Raw genomic sequence first — 278 nt, forward strand, 5'->3', positions numbered from 1 at the left:
AAGTCTCCCTGCAGCCTTCTCTTCTCCAAGCTAAACGAGCCCAGTTCCCTCAACCTTTCCTCATAGGAGAGCTACTCCAGCCCTCTGATCATGATTTTGTGCTCACACACACAAAATATATATTTTCTTAAAGAAGAGGAGACATTTCTGCATGGGACACACGAGGGAGAGCAGCCGTTGTTCTCCTCACAGAAGAGCGGCGCGGGACCGCCGGCACAAGTCACCGTCCACACACAGAGCGGCGCAACCGTTGAAAAGGCGGGAAAGAGCGAGGAGGG

Source organism: Meleagris gallopavo, chromosome 6 (genome assembly GCF_000146605.3).
Source record: "Meleagris gallopavo isolate NT-WF06-2002-E0010 breed Aviagen turkey brand Nicholas breeding stock chromosome 6, Turkey_5.1, whole genome shotgun sequence".
NCBI classification, from domain to species: Eukaryota; Metazoa; Chordata; class Aves; order Galliformes; family Phasianidae; genus Meleagris; species Meleagris gallopavo.